The sequence below is a fragment of the Phyllostomus hastatus genome, unplaced genomic scaffold, assembly GCF_019186645.2.
Source record: "Phyllostomus hastatus isolate PE091 unplaced genomic scaffold, TTU_PhHast_1.1 phas_scaffold_345, whole genome shotgun sequence".
Lineage (NCBI taxonomy): Eukaryota > Metazoa > Chordata > Mammalia > Chiroptera > Phyllostomidae > Phyllostomus > Phyllostomus hastatus.
Genome location: NW_025334024.1, coordinates 30,884,799 through 30,904,366, shown reverse-complemented (window position 1 = coordinate 30,904,366; position 19,568 = coordinate 30,884,799). Strand labels below are relative to the sequence as shown.

The 19,568-nt window shown below is 64.7% G+C and overlaps 1 protein-coding gene across 1 annotated transcript in view; it reads right to left on the bottom strand.

The window, feature by feature from the left end:
* The window catches only part of ZNF536 (zinc finger protein 536), a 312,709-nt gene extending 309,612 nt beyond the window's left edge, over nt 1-3,097 (bottom strand). Inside the window, exon 1 of the mRNA XM_045818413.1 lies at nt 3,041-3,097. The gene's annotated coding sequence lies outside the window, so the exon portion shown is untranslated. The remainder of the gene's footprint in view (nt 1-3,040) is intronic.
* Between the last annotated feature and the right edge of the window lie 16,471 nt (nt 3,098-19,568).

The window sequence follows — 19,568 nt, the reverse complement described above, 5'->3', positions numbered from 1 at the left end:
GGGAAAAAAGTTGCGGGAGCTGCCAGCCCGGAGCCGGGAGCCCGAGGCTGCCGTCCCCCAGCTCCGGAACGGCCCGCCGAGGCCCACCCGGCCGCCGCGCGCCGCTCCCCGCACCTCGCCCGCGGGCTCCGCGCGCTGACCCCAGGGCACACCGAGGCCGCGGCTGGGCACTTACTTGGCACCCGCCTTCGAACGTCCAGGTCCTCGCGGTTTTCAAACAAGTTTCGGGGAGGAAGAAGGAGGAAAAAAATCCAATTATGCAAATGGCTCCGGACCGGGAGGCGCGCGCTGGAGCTGAGGCGGCTACCGCACGAGTTCGGGAGCAGCCCGGCCGGCAGATTTATGGGGCGCGTCACGGCTACGCCAGGTCCCGCCGCCGAGCATCGCGAAGTTCATTAAAGCGGTAATGTCCACTTTCCCGGAGACCTTCCGCGCGGTCCACCGTCTCATGGTGCACCCCGACCCCGCGGGCGGGGGCGCTGTCCCCCCGCCTCTCCTCCTCCCTCTTTTGCCCCCCCTTCTTCCTCTCTTCCTCCCTCTTTTGCCCCCCCGTTTTTCCTCTGTCTTCCCACCCCCCCTCTTTCCTCTCTTTCGTCTCTTTAAGTCGCCTGCCTTCCACTCCGAACAATGAACAAAGATGTGAGTGACGGGAAAAGATCGCCCCCTCCCAACCCCGGCCGCGAGCAAAGCCGGGCGGAAAGTACGGACCCAGCAGCTCCGATCAAACTGGGAAGAAAACAGTGCCCTCGCGGCACCCCCCACCCACCAGCACCGCGCGCGCGCGCGCGCAGACAGGCACGCGCGCGCGCGCTCACCCGCCCCAAGTTCACCTAAGCCCTGGCTGGAGACGGGGGCGCCGAGGCCAGGGCTCCAGGGGCGGCCCGACCCGCTGGGGACGCAGAAAGCCAAGGGTGGTGAGCACTCGGGCCCCGCTCGCTTCCCGCATCCCCGCCCCTCTTGCCGCGGCCCCCCCCGCCCCCCGCAGCTTCACCGCCGGCGGCCCGCTCCGGCTGCCCGGCCCGATGGCCCGATGCGCTCAGCAAACGCGGCCCCTGTCGGATCGCCGCTAAACTGCACGGCGGCGGCGGCGGCGGCCCGAGAAGGCACTGGAGCCCGAGGCCGCCCGCGCGCTCTCGCCCCTCCCGGCAGGCCGCCCAGCGCCCCTGCCCCGCCGCCGCCGCCGCCAGCGCGCTCCCTGCGCCCCCTCCGGCGCCCCACGCCCCAGGCGCCCGAGCCCCCCAGGCCAGGACTCCGCGCAGCCGCCGTGTTTTTCGCTAAAGTGAAAATGAAGGCAGCTGACAAATCACGTCTCCTGTGAGCATTCGTCAGACACAACAATATCCTGCAAACAAAACCCGGCCGCGCCGCGACCTCCGCGCCGGGCTGCGACCTGCCCGCTCGCCCTTCGCCCCCGCGGTCCCCAACGCCAGGGTAGCGCCCCGGCTCCCCAAGAGGCGGACGACCGGGACGCTCACAACACAGAGATGCAAGGGGGGGGGCCCAACTTTCCACCTGTCCCCAAAGAGAGCCCTTCTGGAGTTTACTCCGAGCAGCTGGGGGCTGGGGGGGGGGGCGCTGTCTCCCTGCCCCGCACCCCCTTCCTTTCTTTCGTGTAACTTGCCGGCGCTTGCGTTTCCACCTTTGGCTTCACATACATCCGTCTATATGGAGATATCTGTATTTTAAATTATTTGCAAAACTGCAACAGATGGGCGCGTGGAGATCTGGACACTTTCCTACTCGTCATCAAAGAAAATCTCCCCCCCCCCCACCCTTTTGCCTAAAATATATCCCGGTCCCGCCCACGGCTGTTTTCCTCAATTCTTCGTCTTCAAAAAATAATAATAATAATAACGTCTTGACGCAAACAGAAAGGTTTTTCAGCGCAGATCCCTGCGCCCCCCCCCCGCATACATCTGGTCTGGGGGGGGGGGGTCTGTTCCCGCAAACTGCGCTCTTCCCAGACACCCTGGACCCTCCACTCCCGCCTTCCAGACCCCCTCGCCCGCACCCCTCGCTCTGATTGGCCTCGTTTCGCAGTCCAGGCTGCCGGCTCCCTCCATAACCTGTTACTTATTTCTTTCTCGGTTCCTATCCTTGGCCCCTGGCTGGGCCCCAGGGCTGGAGCTGGGCGGGGGCCCGTGCTGCGGGCGCCGCCCGCGCTGCAGCCTGGCTCCGTGGCTGCGCGGACCCCGCATCCCGGCCTGCCGCGCCCCCGCCTGGGCCTCGCCGGGCTCCCGGGGCGCAGGAGGCCAGCGCGCACACAAAATGGCAGGTCTCCGCGGCCCCGGGCGCCCGCAACTTTCACACCGTGTGAGCATCCGCCAACTTTGATCTTTTCTAAAAAATGATTACAAATTGCCCTCTCCCTCCCCCCACCCCAACACACCCGCGGCGGGGGCCGGATGCCGTAGCGAGCCGGGGAGGGGGAGAGGGAGCGAGGGCGCCCGCATCTCCGGCGCTGGGGAAAAGGGGGAAAGTCACTTGAGCAGAAGTTTGCGCAGCTTCCCCCTCCTCATGCGACCCCCAGACCCCTGCGAAAGTTTCCCGGGGCCGAGAGCGCGCGGCCGGGCTCGGGCGGGGGCGCAGCTGGGCCGGGCGCTGGGTCCCACCGGCGCGCCCGGCGCCAGGCCCCGAGACTCCTTTTCAAAGTAACGGTCCGGGGGCCGCGCGCGGGGGAGGCGGTGGCCCAGGCGCGGGTCCCACTCGCCGCCGAAGTTCGCCAGAGCCCCGGGTGCCCGGCTGCGGTCGCTTTCTCGGCTTCTTCCTCTTTCCCCCCTGCTGACAGCTCCTCTTGCCAACGTCACCACCACGGCTATTTAATTAGACCGTATTTTTTAATCGAGATGGGGCCAGAAGGAACCGGGCGCAGGCCTCGGCGAGGCGGGGAGGGGGAGGGGTGGGGGCCACGCCAAGAGTCCAAACTCACTTTGCCACCTCCAGGCACCGCCCCCCCCCCCCCGCGCGCCCCGCGCGCCCCCACCCCACCCCAGCGCCGCCTCGCTCTGCGGGCCCCCCCCCCCACCTTTGTTTTCCTTACCTTAAACATCGAGACGCGGGCGTCGGGAGCAAACTCGGGCACGTAAACGGAGCGTTGTAAAAGATTGTGTTCAGTGAATAATGAAACATGTCCACATGATTGACTTGATCATTTTCCGGGGCTGAGGGGGGACCGGCGCCCTGCTAGCGCGCCTCTCCCGCCCGCCCGGCGCAGCCCCGCGCACCGTCCCCAGCCCGGCCGGGCCAGGGCGGGCTGCGTTTTCATCCGCCTGTGCTCGGAGTCGCCCCGCTCATTGATACTCACCGCCCGGCCCCGCAGACACCCCTGTCCCCCGCTCGGCCTCCCCCTCTCTGGTAGGTGAAATGCATTGTACCATTAAAAACGCTCTCCATTGTCGCCCTGGCATAATTCACAGCAACTAGATAGGTCTTGCGGCATTTAGCTTTGATGAGCCAGAGACTGAACCCTTGATATAATAATCTACAAAGAATGGTGTGTGATCGTCCATTTTTTCTCTCTGTCTAGCAACTAAGAAACCATTTAACACAGCGCAGCTTGCTTCTGACCTTGAGCTGATGTAAACACACTTATTAAAATCTATCTATTCTCCAAGAGCTACATTCTGATTGTCAGACTCGTTACTGAGACATATATCAGCCCCTCCGCTTGTCACTACTTTGCATTCCTGCCTTTGACTAAAGAATTTTTTATCCAGCCGAGAGGGAGAGAGAGAGACCGCCGCGCAGGGAGAGAGCCAGAGAAGGGAGAGCAAAAAGCGTAATTCTTACCTGCTCCCGAAACTATTTAAAGTCTGTTTCTTTTCTGGGGGGGAGAAAAACTCCCGGGTGAATCTCGGCGGACAGCGGGACGCGGAGAACCAGCCCCAGCCCGGGCGTTTAAGGGAGTCATCAGCGGTGAAATGACGTTGATCGGCGCGGTAACCTTGTGGCGTATTTAGTGTAAATAAGGCACTTCTGTTGCCAATCGCGGCGATACAAACACGGAGAGGTCTCAGCCTCGCCGCCCGCGCCCGCCGTTGCAGGCGACTTTATTTGCAGACAGTGTTTGGGAGATCACGATCATTCTAAAACAATGCCAGTGCCAAATGATTATGAAAATATGATTTTAATTAATCACGTAGTAGGCAAGGAAATTAGCATACGGTAATTAAACTTCGAGAAAAACGTCACGCAGGTTCTCTGCCTGATGGGTCCAGAAAAATCGGAAGGCGGTGGGCTCCAGGACTGAATTATCAAGCCCAATAACTTTTTTAAGGCAACTTTGTCAATGCTGGTCCCCAAGGCAGCCGCTGTGGGTACAGAACAGAAGGCTAGGTAGCAAGGTGGAGGTGTGGGCAACGCCTGAGGTTGGGTTTCTGGGAAGCGGTGGCGAGGGGGAAGAAGGGGAGAAAGCTGAATAATGCAATTATGCATTCTGTGTCCTGGAGTTGACAAAAGCTGGTGCCTCAAAAGCCTCTTTGTTATGGGATTATATAATGATCCTGGTGTCATTATGGGGGAAAAAGATTCAGTAATAATAATAAAAGAAGCATCCAGACACACCAATGAAGGGCTTGTTTTAAAGAAAAGGTTCTCCTGTATCACGGGGGCACGTTCACGGCGGGGAGACAGGATCCCAAAGAGCGGACAGAGAAGGACGGGAGGGAGGGTGGGGAGGGGGTGGGGAGAGGCCTGCGCGGAGCCTGGTGAAGCAGCGAGGGAGACAGATTGATCACTCGGACCGCCGAGCCACGGGAGCACCTGAGACATTGATTCGGGGAGGGCCTGTGCCGGCCTGCCCCGCCTGGGCCGGCCTCCCCCCCGCCCCAGGAGGGCTGGCGGGGTTGAAAGCAGGGGACCACAATAGGTGAAAAGCAGAGATCCAGAAAAAGCAGACACCGCCCCCATCACCACCCCCTCCCGCGAGGGGGCCGGTCAGCTGCAAACCACCGCTGCAGCCCGGGAGAGGGGCAAGGTGCGGGGAACTTGGGGAAGGGAGGAGCCGGCGAGCAGCCCGCTGGGGCTGGGGCCCGGCACAGGCGCGGCCCAGAGGCTCGGGCACCCGCCCCGGCACCTCGCCGTGGGTGACCCGCCCCCCAGATGTGCTGTCGGTGGGCACCTGCCCCGGGGACCGCCGCCCACACCCTGGGACTTGGCCCTGAGAACCCAGAGAACGATCCCTCCCTCCCTCCCCCTCTCATTCCTGGACTTTGGGGAGCAGGAAAGGAATTGCTTTTACCAACAGGCCAGTTCTGTGGGATTCCCAAAGTCCGTTCAGATCTCTGCAGTGGTCTTCTTTTCAATCCCCCACCTGCCCCAAAAGTTTAGGAACTCAGCCCCCACTTCCCCGCCTGACGTGTCTGAAATTCTCTCCCGAGAAATTCCCACAGGCAAGGGTGATGCCTCGTGTAGAGGAAACCAGCACGGCAGGCGGAGTCCCCCGTGCCTGCTTGCTGCCTTCTCTGTGGGGGGCAGGGGGCGAGCAGTGGGGTGTCCTTTATTCCCGTTCTTCCCGGATCAAGTGATTAGACTCTGTCCTCTTTCGGACCTGTTATTGTAAGTCAAGTGTGTCGTCTCGGTAAGTGACAGCTGGGACAAAAGAGGCTCAGGGCCGAGCAGGGCGAAAGGAAGTGGCCATACGGACTGGGGGGAAAGGCCTTCCCCCCCCCAAGAGCATGGGGGTGACCTGTGCGTTTTAACCCTTGAGCTGCTGGCCCACCTGGGACGTGGGGAGCCGGACCGGGTGTTCTGGCGCCTCTCTGGGGTGCCCAGCTGCTCTGCGCCCACATGGATGGGGACTGCCAGGCCTGGAGGTCCTCTTCCAGGCTGGAAGACCCAAGGCATCTCAGCGGAGCTGGACTCCAGGCCGCCTCGGGAACCTGGGCCGGTGCACACAGCTGCTCCGGGGTCGTGGAGGTGTTCTGTAGCCCCACCTGCCGGAGGGGGGCTGGGCAGCAACCAGCGGCCTCACCCCCGGGCCTGAGCCCTGCAGAGGGTTCCGGCGGGGTTTGCCGGCGCCCCCTATTGGCTCCCGTGCGTTCTGCATTCCCCCAGGACCTGTCGAGCCTGCCTGGGGGTGGGTGCGGGGTGCGGGGAGACCTCCCTGCCCAGCGTCAAGGTGGGCTGAGAGGTGCTGGACTGGCCAGGAGGCCTGGTGTCTTCCAGAGGCTGAAACTTGATGCCTCCCTGTGTCTAAGGCCCAGACGGTTCCCCCAAAGAGTCACCCCACAATGTGTGGCTCCAGACCCTTTTTCCCCGGTCCAGTGCTTCTGGGCCTCCCATCCTTCTTGGGGGCTCTGGTCCTGCCTGCAGACAATGCCCCCCCAATGCTGCCTCCACTGACCCCCTGTCCTCCTCCTCAACCCCGAGGCGGTTCGCCGCTCCTGCCCTGCCAGGCCGGGCCCAGCGCCCGGAGGCTGGGTTCCAGGCAGAGGCTCCTCGGAGCCCACTCTGTCCCCACCACCCCCACGAGTCCCACTCTCGCCCGCCCGCCTGAGCCCCTGCAAAGACAGCCACGCCCCAGCCCGAAACCCTGGCCTGGGCCCTCGGCCCCTGCAGGCTCCTCCTCAACGCGGCTCGGCCTCTGCACTCCCCGACAGAGGGGGCCCTGGGGGACGGCTGGGCTGCTGAGCGAGGGGCACCATGGCTGGCGGTGACGGTGGGGGCAGGTCTGGCCTCACAGGGTGCCCACCTCCTGTGACATTCGTGCTGGGCACCCCGATTACATTCTCCAAAGCGACGGGGACTCATGGAATGTCACCCAACCACTGCTTTAGGGCCTCCCCTCCTGGGGGGACGTGGCACCTCGTTTCCATACAGCTCTTCCTGCCCTCCCCCTCCCCCTCCCCTCGGACTCTGCCTCCCCCAGGGCACCCACAGGGGCAAACCACACGCTGAGACGCAGGTCCCTGCCCCAGGCAGGGGGAAGGGCTGCTGGGGCTCTGGGAGGGGGGAGAACCAGAACACTTGTGAGTAGAGGGGCCAAGGCCCGCCACCCCTGGCCTCAGTTTCCCCACTGTATAAGATCCAGTGATCCGTAGAGCCCTACTGATCGCCTAGTCCGGGGGTGTCCCACCTGTGGCCGGCGGGCTGCGTGCAGCCCAGGATGGCTGTGCATGCAGCCCAACACAAAATCAAAAGTTTGCTTAAAACCTCATCCGATTTTTTTTGTGTGATTACATGTCGCCATGTATTTGATGGGTGGCCCGAGAGTACTCTTCTTCCTCCTGTGTGGCCCAGAGACGCCACAAGGTCGGACACCTCTGGCGTAGTCAGTGGCTCTGGGAGAAAGGTAGCCACCCTCAGGGCCTGCCACCCACTCCAAGTGGAAAAAGAAGCTCAGAGTCGGAGCAGCGCTTGTGTCCAGGGGAGAGCGGGCCCAGGGGCCTGCGGGGTCCCCTCCGGGTCCTCGGGGGGAGCAGAGCCCCTGCTTCCCGTTCCAGGGGGCCCAGAAGGCTGCCGCCTCTGAACAGTGGCTGCCCCTTCCCCCTGGAAGCCTCCTCCTCTGCTGACGGGGCTTCTCTGCACCAAAGCTGCGGAGTGGCCTGGCGCCTCCAGGAGAAAGCGTCTCCCAAGACACCCCGAGGGCAAGTTCAGAGGGCGCCCTCAGAGCCGCGAGACCCGGTCTCTGGATAGGAAGAAACTGGGGAGACTCCGGCCTGTGGGGCTGGCAACTATTAGTCCCAGGTGAGCCAGGCCAATCTCTACCTGCTCCCACACCCCCCTCATAAGGACCCCCTTTAAAGACTCCTTGAGTGCCCCCCCCACCCCCGCCAACTCTCCCCAAAAGCCCTCTTCCAGCTTTCCCAGCAGAGCGAAGAAGCCAACGGGAGGGGGGCGGGGCCTTTGTTTGCCCCGCCCCTCCTTCCTTTTCCCAACCCGAGCGCATCCAGGCGGGACTAGAGTGCAGGCCCCAGCCAATCGATGCATTACATCACTACATCTCTCTGGGCCGTGCGATTGGTTCAGAAATAGGCATGTGACCTAAGCTGGTCCAATCAGGGTGCGCCTTGGATTTTTTAACAGGCTCCGGGGGAGAAAGGAAGCGGGTGGAGCCCTGTGGCCTCCGTGCGCGCCAGCGGGGTTCTGGGACGCGGAGAGCAGAGCGGGAACGGGGGAGTGGTCCCACGGGCGGCGTTCAGGCGCTGAATCCAGCCCCGCCCGAAGCCAGTCCGCCTCTGCACCTTTCAGCGCGCGGGTGCACTCGGTGCACTTTAGCCAAAGTGCAGTCTCTGCCACTTGCCACAGCCTCGATGCCCCCAGCACCTGCCGGGGGACGGGGGAGCGAGGGCCCGCAGGCCAGGGACCGGAGAGCTCGGGCAGGCAGGCAGGGCGAGCGCAAACGAAGTCCCGGATGCTCTTCCCAGCCAAGGAGCAGCCAGAGAGCGTGCCAGAATTCTCTTCAGGCTGCAGGGACGCCTCGTCCTGCAAAATAGCTCTGTCCCGGAAAAGGTGTCTGCGAGCGGGTCTGTGTCCCTCCCATCCGACTGGCCGCGCCGGGGGAGCCGGTCATTCGGGCCTGTTCACAGACCAGCGTCGTAGAGTCGACGGTCGTGTTCTGAGCTGACGCACCCCACGGGGTCACCCGTGCGCCACGGGAGCCGCCCTGAAGCAGGACCCGCTGGGTATCCCCCTGGTGTCCGCGCTGCAGCGTCCCGGCTCCTCTGCGAGAGGCGGGCGCCCCTTCGGGCCCCCCAGTTACCTGTCATAGCCGCCGTCAGTTTGGGGGTAGGCTTGGGCGGAGGGGAGGCAGGGGTGCACCGAGTCCGTGGACTTTCTGGCCGGAGCGAGGCCTGTGCCCAGCCCACCTGCCCGCACAGCGGATGCGCGGAGCAGCCCGCCACCTCTAAGTTTGGGGGGATTTGGAGACCATGAATGAAAACGAAGTGTCAGCTCGTGAACCACAACTGGTCAGGCTCGAGGCCTCATTCTGTTGAGATGACAGCGGCGTTAGCCGCGGCTCCCTGCTGCAGAGGTCCCCACCCCACCTGCCCCGCCGCACCCGCCTGGGTGCACAGCCGTGACCTGGCCCGCTGCGCGGGGCTGCGGGGCTCCGCCCTGCTGCTGCCTCGGGGAGAGGGGCGAATGCTGGGGAAATGGAGTTTTTCAGACAATGCTGTCGCCAGCGTTTGGCTCACAGACACGATCGGGTCCCTGCAGGTCAGACGGTGCTCCCGAGAGTGCTCCCGGGGTGCCCCGGGGCAACTGCTGAGGTTTCTCACCATCCGCGCAGAAGCGATGGGGGGACCAACTTAAGGCAAAAGCAAGTCCCCTGACTCCGGCCAATATCCAGAGACCCGAGTGAGCCGCCCCTGGTCCTGCCCAGGACACAGGTCACAGAGTCCAGGGTGGGCCGTGAGCGAGGAGTCCAGGGGGCTCTGCTCGCTGAAGACGTCCCTTCAAATCCTGCTTCCGCCCAAGGGCTGAGCTGAGTCTTCCGGGTCCCGGGGTGTGAGAGCAGGAAGGTGGGGGTCACATGTGTTGACGGTGCCAGGCTGTGGGGGTGGGGGAGCGAAGTTGAATCAGATAGTGAAGTGCAGAGGGAGCCACCTCCTGTGGCTCGGGGGTGGCCTGGCTCACCTCCAAGGGGGGCACCTGAGTCCCTGGGGAGTCTCCTGGAGTCCCAGCATCCTCCAGGCTGCAGCCTGGACAGGAGCAGGCCAGCTGGTGGCGTGAACCCTGGGGGGCTGGCACCGAAAGGTGCGGGAAGATGAGGGGGAAGCCACACTAGTGATGGGACAAATCTGTCACCTGGCTGAGCGTTGGAGACACAGTTATGTCCAGCCTAGCCTGTCCAGCCCTTCTCGTGCTCTGAGGGTCCCGGCCTGTGGACCTCCCACAGCTACGGCTGCCCACCCAGGGCTGGGCTGCAGGGGCCCCCCACCCTGTCCAGAGGATGAGCCTCAAGCCTGCTTCTTGCCAGGGTCCCGGCCCGGCCCGGCCCCTGGCACGAGACGGGCATTCGGGGATATTGATGGAACTAATCAAGGAATTAGTCTGACACTTAAATAATTCATACCGTGTGCCAGGCACCGACTTACCCTTTCTTGGCAAGTGGAACGGGTGAGTGAATGAAGGGAGGAGTACCTGAACAGTGCTGCTTGAAATGTGCTGCCATCGCTAGAAATTAGTTGCGACTTTTAAGAATCAGTGGTTACTTTTTCCGATAGAAAGTAACCCTCGGCGCCCACGAAGAGGGAAGAGGAGACAGGAAGGTACAAAGAAGAGGATTTTATCTCCCGTAATCTCGCCCAGCTCACCCTCGTGTTCTCCCTCCCGCATGTTGTTGTGCACATAGCTGTTCCTTGCAGACTTGGAACCGTTCCGCAGAAACCATTCTGTGTCCTGCCTTCATTTTCTAACCTTGTAGCACAAGGTATTTCCCACGTCATTAAATATGCTTTGAAAACTTGATTTTATGGCTACATAATGTTCCATCAAATGGATGCCACATAATTTATTTAAACAATCTCTTATTTGGGAACGTCTAAATTGTTTCTGAATTTTTGGTTCTCTTAAAAGTACCGGAGTGAGCGTTTTCACGGTGGAACCTTGGTTTGTGTCTCTGCGCGTTTTCGGGGGGTCAGTGGGTAGAAGTGACACTCCTGGGGTGGGGGGTGCAGGAGGTTTTGAGGTTCCTCGGTGGCACTCCCAACCTTCTTGCCAAACAGGCCACCCCACTGTGCACGTCCCCACCTGTGACCCTCCTGCCTTCTGTGCCGGGAAGGGGAGGCTTAGGGCCCAGCTCACAGCCTCATGGGGGGCCCTAACCGTCAGGCAGAGTCACATGTGTTGCTGCAAAGGAAGCCCCCTCATTCCAATTGGGGTGCGTCGCTTTCAGCAGGTTCCTGCTGCCCCCGGGCTCACCTCTCAGCTGTGGGGAGGCCCAGAGAGGCCCCCTGGCTCCCAGCAGGGACAAACAGGACCTTCTGGGCTTCAAAGGAGACACTGTATCTCTTTGCTGGAGCTCCCTGGAGGGGCTGTGTCCAGGGGAGGGACACATCCAGCCAGTGTGAGAGGCACGCGGTCATCGCTGGAGCCTGGCCCAGCCCTCCTGCCCCGGCCCCGCCCAGAAGCTCTGCTCCCAGGTCCCCTCTGCCCTCGCTTGCTCGGGGTTACTGGGGCCACAGGAGAAGATTCTCCTGTGGTTCCAATGGAGGCGTGAGGAGGAGTCTCCTGGTTGAGCAACGTCTAACCCGCCCCGGGCAGCCAAGCACCAGTCATGTGCGCTGTCCCTTGGACTTGGTCCGGGGCGCCCCATCTGTGTCCTCCATCCCACCTCCCCCACAGCACCGGGCGGTGCACGGGTGAGAGGGCGCGCCCCGGCCGCCTGCCCTCCCCACCGCCCCACGTGGCTGCAGGCCGGGCCAGCCCCCCAGCCCCAGGCCCCGGGAGGGAGACGGGCTTGGACAGCTGACCTGTCCAGGCGGTTCACGAGGATTTACCCACAGTGCTCTGCTCTGAGCAGAGAGCAGCCACCGAGCCCACAGACTCACCAGCAGCTCCGCCAGCCCACTCAGCGGTGAGTCACCCGGACCTTCGGAACCAGGCAGCGGGGGGGACAGCCTTGCTCAGTGCCGGTCCGTCCTGTGACCACTGACCCTGTTAACCTTACACTGACTTCCCCGCGCCCCCACTCTGTGCCCGGGGAGGCCAGCTGGCCTCTAGGACCCCTCCCCCGCTCCTGGTCCCCTGGCTTACAGACCAGTTCTCCGTGGGGGACACCAGCAGGGGACTGGAGGGAGGAGTCTGGGGTGTCTCCGCACCCCAGCAGGCCAAGGTGTGGTCATCTGGGCCCCCCTTCCCCAGCTGCGCCATCCCTCCCGGGCTGCCCCCACCGTGCCTCTGTCTCCCTGGCCCGGGACTGCCCGAGCTCACTGCCGAGGGCACAGGGGCGTCAGGGCTCCTGAGGGTCTGCCCCCAGCGCTGTCCCCCCCTCCTGTGCTCTCAGCCCGGCTGGCGCCTCTGGGGGCAGCCTCACATCCGGCCCCTGGAGCACGCCCCCCCTGGTCGCTCCGAACTGACCCCAGGTAATTCAGGCTCCAGCTGAACCCGCCTCCCCCCGACCGCACCCCGCGGGCGCGTCCCAGCGGCCCCTGAGGCCTCTCCCGGGTCCCGATCCGCCACGCGGGGACCTGCAGTCAACACACGCAGCCGGTGGGAAGATGGCGGTCACAGAAGCGCGGGTATCTGGACAAAGGTCGCAAACCCACGGGGCATTTCTCAATGGGGGGGGGGGCTGGAGTGCGTGGCGGGGGCGGGGTTCCCGAGCATCAGTGACGAAAAGTGTCCTTCCCAAGCCGCCGCCTGCCCTTTGCCCTTTCTGACGCACAGCCGTGGGCCGAGAAGCAACGCAGGACGGACACCCAGGGGCCTACGTGGTGACCGGAGTCCGGAGTTTCTGCCCTCAACGCCGGCGCACCCGAGGCTCCCTCCGCGCGGAGCTCCCGCCGCGCCCGCGCGGGGCTCCGGTCTCCGACCCACAGACGGACAGACAGACACAGCAGCTCGGGGGAGGGAAGGACTTGCAGGCACGACCGCATCCCCGAGAGCGGGAACCGGAGGCTGCGCGGGAGGGAGGCACCCCGGTCCCCTCCGCGCCCCGAGGCCGTCCGCGGAGGGCAGACCCCCGCGCGCCCCACGGCCCCGCGGGCCGCGCCGCCTCCCGCGCGCTTCCGGGGTTCACGGCGGCAACCCCGAGCCATTACGGAAAGGTTAATGGTGCTCCGCGTTCTCCAGGAAAGAAAGGAAACGTGCGCCACATCTTAGAAATGTTTCCATCTGAAAATGTTACATGAAAATAATTTACGGCCCTTTCTGGAAAACTCAGCTGTCTCGATCTCATCCCTGTGGGCTCCAGATGGGCAAGGTTCTGCCGTTCCAGAAAGCTCCCCCGTGTGCAGGCCGTCGGCGCGTACGGAGTGCCTACTGCGCGCCCGGGCACTCCGCTAGGCGCCCGGGCCGGTGGGGGAGCCTCAGGACGCAGAGGCCGGGCGGGCTCCTCACCGGCACCGCGAAAGCGCCAGCCGGCCCTTCCTTCCCGAGAGGAGCGCACGCAGCCGCACCCCGGCCCTGGCGCCGGCCGCCTGGCCGCGGCACCTGCCCCAGCCAGCACGTCCGGGGGCCCCTCGGCCAGGAGCCCCTCACCAGCTGGGCGCCCCCGTCTGTGCCCCTCTCCGGGTCTGTTTTTATTATAAATATTTCATTGTTTAGGAGTTTGGGTCTGAGCTGATATACAGCATTTGGCAGGCTTCCTCGCTAGCATTTGGTAATAATTCCGTACCAAATGCTACGAGAAACCCTCCCAAATGGAACCGTTTCAAGCCAAGGCTCTAAAACTGGAGCCCGAGGAAGTCACTGCATCTGAGCATCCCCGGCTGCAGGGCCAGCAGGGGACAAGTGCGCCCCGGACCCGGGGCCGCCTGCGGGCCCCTCCGCCCGCCCGGCACCCTGTCCAGTCCTGACCCCGGGGCCAGGTGGGCCCGGAGCTGCCCGAGGACGGGCGTCAGGCCGCCCACCCGATAGGCGCTCCGCAAACACCGCCGGGAGGGACCCTGTGGTGCAGAATTAAATCACACCCATCCGCTCCTTCAAGCGTCCATGTCCAGGTGCTCCGTCTGGCCACCCCTGGATGGCTCCCTGCGTCCCTCAGGGAAAAATGAGTTTCCTGTCACCGCCTGGGCCCACGGTCCTGGGGCCCACGGCCCTCGCTGTGTAAGTCGGGGGCGAGGTGCCTCCAGGTCCTTCGTGATGGGGACTCAACGTGCAGCCCACCTGGGCCCCAGGTGCAGAGTCCATGCTCAGGGAGGCTCCTCTGTGCGGGGTGCCCCACAGGGCGACCTCCCCTCCCTGCTGTCGGACAGGAGGGGAGAGGCATCAGCAGGGACGGCCCCAGCTCACGTCCCCCAAGGCGAGTGCCGACCTGCCCGGGCCCACAGGTCAGCAGGCCCTGTCCGGGGGCCCAGCCCCACCAGTCTGCCCCCAAGTGACCTCGGGCAGCTTGCATCCCTCCCACGCACCCCCCTCCGGGGGGTCTTTCCTGCTGGTCTACGGTCCCCTCGTCCCCTCCAGACGGGCTGCCGAGAGACATGAGTCCTCAGGTCCCAGGACAGGGCGGGAAGCAGCCACCGGCCACCGGTCCAGTGAGACCAGAGGGCGGCCTGGTGACTCCCCAGGACCCGCAGGACCCCCTTGTGTGTGTGTGTGTGTGTGTGTGTGTGTGTGTCTCTCATTTTTATTATTTTCTGGCTGTGATGTCTCCTCCTGAGAATGTATTTTTTCAACCCAGCTCAGGATTCTTCATGGCTCCTGACTCGGAGGGTCTGTGTCTTCCATCCGTGCTGGGACACTCTCACCTACCGTCTCTCCAGGGGCGGCCACCCCCCTCCTCTCCATCCGGTGCTTCTGAGTGCACCGACCCCCCCCCACCCGCCGGGAGGTACTGGGTCTGGGCCAGGCTCCATCCCCCGGGCCCCTCGCGTCCCAGCTCGCTTTCCTTCTGTGCCACCTTCTGCCCAGTTTTTCCAGCCGCGGCCCCTGCTGCGCCGAGGCCGGCGCCGCCCCGGGGGACGTGTGCTCTGTCGGCCGGCTCTTCCCCGACCAGGAGGCAGGTCTTCGCCCGGGGCGGAGCGCCCGCGTGTGGGAGGGACAGGCGTCGCCGCCCGGCCCCCCAGCTCAGAGCCGCCCCGCTGGGGCCCTGAGTCGAGCCCCTGGCCCGGGGACATCCCCTGGGTTCTGGGCACCTGGAGGTGTCACTTCCGGAGATGGCAGACTCTGCAGCACCTGTGACCTGGGAGTGGCTTCCCCGGGGGGCTGGTGAGATGCCGGGGGCCATGGAGGTCACTACCCTTTCACATGTCCTGCACCAGCCAGGGGACGAGAAGGTCACGCGCCACCGTGGAAGCGAGCGGGCTGGCCCGTGGCGGGGAGCACCGCCTGCCAGTCAGCAGGCTCCACCTGGGAGCCCAGCCCGGCCCGGCCACCCTCCACGTGGCCTCGGGCAGCTCATATCCCCCCTCGCCTCGCCTTAGCTGCCTCTGGTGTGAAGGGAGCACGGCCACCTGGCTTTCCCCCAAGTTCACTGGGAGCGTCGGAGGCCTCCCTCCCAATGGGCTCCCTGCCCCCAGGGCTGACGCTCTCCCAGCCCGAGCCAAAGACACCGTGTCCATCCGTGGTCGTGATGTTTGGAGCCCATTCCCACTGAGAGGCCCCTGCGCCCCTCCGTCTGTCTCTGAGCCAGTGCGCGGGGCACTGAGGTGACGCGCACCTCTGCCCTCCCCCTCCCCCACGAGTGCTACGAATGACGAGAAATCAAGACTGAGCCCGGGAGCCGGACCGAGGCGGCCGCGGTGAGGGCCCAGCAGAAGCCCTGGGGGACCGAGGCCAAGACCCGCTGCCCACTGAGTCGCTGACCACACAGCGACGCCTGTCTCCCGGCTGAGACAGTCAGAGGTGGTTTACCAGGGGTCCCCACACCAGGCTGCTGGGGAGCCAGGAGCAGCCGTGGGCCCTGGAGCCCCCGCAGAACCCCCGACGACAGCTCTGAGAGCCCCGAGCACCCCGGGGGCTCCTGACTCACCCCCACCCCGGCCCCACACTCAGGATCCCACGCAGGGCTGAGGTGCACAAGCCAGGAGCCCTGTCCTTCTCCAAGCCGGGCCCCCCGCCCAGCGCCTGCCCGTCCCCAAGAAGCAAGGGGCCGCGAAGGCCCGTGATCCTAGGGGGAGGTCCCCGCCCCGCCGCTCCTCCGGGTGCTCCGGCGTCTCAGAAACCTGAATCCAGAGGCGAGTGCCGGGGCTGAAGTTACCGCCGGCACTTGACGGGAATAACCGTTACGTAAAAGCCAACGCAGATGAATCGCCTGTAGGGAGTTGTCTGACTGCGTGAGTTTTTACACATCTTTCAGCTAAATCAAAGACCCAAATGCTAAATCTCACACTCAGGAACATCAAGTGGATTTGTGGCAGTCCCCCGAGGACCTGGTGTCCATAAACCAATGAATGAATTACACCGATCCCGCGATGCAGTTTCTCATCTGTGACGGATACAATATTGATAACACTCCTCACTCCGCTTAACTCCTTCGGGGCCGCGCCGGGCCCCGCGGCCTCAGGGCGGGCCTGACCCCCGGAGCAGACGGTGGTGGCTTGGGGGGGACCTCCACGGATCAATGGGCGGCCGTGGGCCCGTGGCCCAGATGCGGGCAAATGGGCACTTGCTGGGGTTCTGGTGGGGGCAGGGTGGCGTTTCTCACTGGGAACCACCCGGAATTCCGGGAGCGCCGCCCCTGGGCGGCCAGCCCGCTCCGGGCAGCAGGCCCCCAAGTGAGGCCGCGTGGGAAAGCTTGGCTTCGGTGGGGCGGACGCCCGGAGCCCTCCCGTGCGGCCACGCCACTCCCGTCCACCAGGAGATCGTGGGTGTCCTCTCCTGCGCTGGCCTGCGCAGTGCAGGGTGGGGGGCGGGGTGGGGGGCGATTGGGAACAGGTTGTTCAGAGACGCAATGACCCCGGCTGGTCAGCGGTGGCGAGGGTGGCCCCAAGCACGCCGTCCCCGCCCAGCGCCCGGCTCGGGCGTGCGTCTGCCCGACCTCCTTCTCCTCCCGAGGTTCTGCGACCGTGCGCTGTCGCCACTGAGCCCACTGCACAGATGAGAACACCGAGGCAGGCAGGCCCCAGGCCACTTTCTCTCCTGTGGTCCCAGCAGACCGAGTGCTTCACACCCAGAGAAGCCTGACTCCCCGGAGCCACTGGCGCCCAGGGTGTGCACCTGGGGTGCCCGGGGCCTGGGCGCCTGTCTGTCCTCAGACCCTTGGCTCTCCGGGTCCTCGAGGCTCAGCCAAGGGCAGCGTCTGTGTCTGGTGTGAGTGAGGCGAGGGGCCAGGGTCCTGCCTGTGGGGGCTCTGGGCCAGGAGGCTGGCGGGACCCCAGCCCCACAGCTCCTCCCCCCATTCCGGGCACTCTCCAACTCCCCGAGCTGGACGAGGCCAGTTCCTGGTACCCCTGGGGCTCCTCGGGGAAAATATGGGGGTACTCACTGCGATTGGGGGTCAGGGAGAGGGGACGGAAAGCAGGTTCAGAGCCACTCTTTTTATTTAGGGAGAAGGGACTCCTTGACATAAAAAAACAAAAAATGCTTCATTTCAAAACGTCTCCTCCAACCCCAGATCCTCGACTCAGGTCGGACGGGGCCCCGAGAGCGGCCACCAACCCCTTGCGAGCGAGAGCGGACGGCGAGCTCTGAGGCGGGGCCCGGCCGCTCAGTGGACACGCGGAGCAGCGTCAGGGGCCCCTGCAGCTCACAGCGCCGCCTCTCAGCTCCTGGGCCATCCCGGGGTCAAATGTCCCCAGCACAGAGTGGTTATGACCCTCCCCTGTTCCCAACTACATGGCGGAGGTCTCGATGGCCACTCAGGTGTCCCCAAAAGGGTGGGTTTAAAAGCCAACTGCTGTGGCCGACCCTCCCCCGGCCCGGGGCCTGATGCATATCCCCTCGCGGCTCTGCGAGGCCAGGTCCGCCCCGGCACAGCGCGGGGATACGGCCTGTGGCCGCCTGGCGGGTGCAGCCCACGGTGACACGCCCAGGGCGGCCTCCCCGCCTGGCACCACCAGCCACTCGGCCCGGTGACTCCGCCAGGACGGGCCAGGACACGCTGCGGTGGCAGGCCAGCCCCAACCTTTGCTGTGACGACGGCCCAGAGGAACACGAGCCCCCCTCGGTGTCAGCCCCCGCCTGCCGCGGCCCCGCGAGGGCTCTGCGCCAGGCCCTGCTCACTCTGGGGTCCCGCTGGCTGGGGAAGCGCCACCTGCCAGCCCAGCTCTGCCACAGCGGCAGGGACCAGAGCGTGGCCGCATCGCACGTGGGTGTTAAACCCCTCCACTCAGAAGCCACATCACCACCTGTAGCCGTGTTCACGGGCCGCAGCCAGTCCTGGGTCCCAGCCTCTCTCCGGGGGGGTTGGGGGGGTGACGTGCGCAACACGGGTGTGTGCCTGTGCCCTCTGGGGACCCCTGAGAGGGCCCCAGGGTCGCTGAATGTCACCTCCCTCTCCTTCGAGTGCGTGAGGCTGCCCCCCTACCCCGCACACCGGCGGGGTTCCTTACTGCAGAGCGGGAAGGAACACAAGGGCGTCGACCAGCCCGCCTCCCCGGAGCACCGGGCGGAGCGTGGTGGACGGAGACTGGACGTCCCCTCAGAGAGGGGACGACACGTCCCCAGCAGACACTCGTCCAGAGCTGCGCCGGCACCCTGGGACTCCACTCTGATGGAGCTCCGACGCTGGCCCCCGGCCCCGGGACACGACTGACGTCTGGAAGGTTCCTCTTTGGCCACGTCTGGTCAGGGAGCGTGGCCCCTCAGGGCCCAGTCACCAGCCCAGACACTCCCCAGCACCGAGGGCGACGAAGTCCCAGCCAGGGCCCCTTCCACCAGCGCAGGCTGACGATGCCGCCTGTGGTGCGAGCGCGCCCGCGGCGGGGAGCTGCCCTCCACCTGCTGCCAGAAGCTCCGCCCACCCAGAGTGGGGGCGCAGCCCTTCCCGGGACACCTCCCCGACCACGGCCGCCTCTGCTCGCTGGTCCCCTCGCCGCTCTCCTCCTCTCCGGCTGTCTTTTCGATGTTTCTAGTCAATATTTGGAAGTCATCGAATACAGCACAGAGAGTTCCCGCATCCCTGCCGCTGGTCTCCCCGGACACAGCGTCTCGTGTGGCCACAGGGAAATGATCAAAGAGGAGAGAGCCAGGAGCGCACCTCCGGACTCCCTCCTCCCCTGCGGCCCGTGGCGGCCCCGCGTCCCTCGTGACCTTGACCCCCGGGAGAGTCCTGGGCGGTGACGTCGTCGATTCCCCCTCTGTCTGAGTTCGCTTGCTGTCTGAGGGGATTCAGGGCACGTACTTTGGGCAAGAATGACGCAGAAGTGGAGACACGGGGTTCAAGAGAATTCTCCCGAAAGCGGCCACCGGAGACCTCTGAAGCCGGTTTGCTCTTCGCTCGACCCCGAAAGCCCCACAAAATCGTGCAGATCAAAAGGTTCGAACCCTCGTGCTCACGTGAAGAACGCTCGGGAACTGCCCCGGCCACCACGGGCATGCACCTTCGGAAAGCCACCGAGTGTCCGAAAGCCGTCGCTTCCCAGAAGCAGGGCGTCCCATCCCGTGGACACAGCGGTGGGGTCGGTGGGTGTGCCCGCACCCAACAGTGGGGCTGCGCCCGGGGGTGGGGGGGTCGGCGGCCCAAAAACGGGCGCCGAGTTTCTGCTGCTCGTGCTTAAAAGTGCGGAGAGGAAGGCTGAGCCCTCGGGTTCAGATGCAGGGTCTCTGGTCGCCGAGCCGTCCGGTGAACTAAGCTCCGGCGATGGGGCGTGGAAATTACCGGGCTCCCAGGAGGACCCGCGCACACGTGCTCTCCCGCCACCCAGAGCCGACCCCTCGGAAATGGAGCAGCCTGTTCCTGAACCGGGGGGGGGGAGCTGCACAAAAGCAAAGGGTGCCCCAGAAGAAACTGAAAAAAACACAACCTATGGCCGGGAGTAAATTCAGCATGAAATAAATACTAATAAAAGCAAAAAACAATC